Here is a 552-nt window from a genome sequence, read left to right as displayed (position 1 = left end):
GGGGGGGGGGGGAATAAGTGTGGTTTAGTCTAATATTGGTGAAATATCTGGTCTTTCTACCCAACCTTGTACAGCACTTTCTGATTTCTGAAAATAACCCTTTATTTTGATCCTTGTCATAAGCGTTAATCTTCTCATTGATTTTAAGTAATCTTTTGTGCTCCTGTAACTAAACAATAGGTAAACATTACTTATTGTAGAAAAGTGCATTTGTAAAAAGTGAAAAATGCTGTTATGAACGAAAAGTACAGACATGCATAATTAATTACATTTTGTACTGTATTTTCCAGAAACAGTAGGGTTTAAGAGCAAGTTCTGAGTACAACATAAAAATTACCAATTGAAGTCAAACATAAAATTAATAAAAGGTGCTGATGTTAATGTTTTATTAAATAAATAACTGAAATCTTACTGATGTCAGTTTGAATGGTTTCAAACTAAGATGCCTGGTGCTGTTTCTGTCTCTTCCTAACAGTACTGGTAACAGTAGTGAGCTACTGTATTACCTTCTGCATTTCAGACTGAATGTGCTTGTCCTCATTTTGCAGGGCT

This window comes from Polyodon spathula, chromosome 13 (assembly GCF_017654505.1).
Source record: "Polyodon spathula isolate WHYD16114869_AA chromosome 13, ASM1765450v1, whole genome shotgun sequence".
Lineage (NCBI taxonomy): Eukaryota > Metazoa > Chordata > Actinopteri > Acipenseriformes > Polyodontidae > Polyodon > Polyodon spathula.
The sequence above is the reverse complement of the archived record's forward strand: the minus strand, read 5'-3'. Positions refer to the sequence as shown.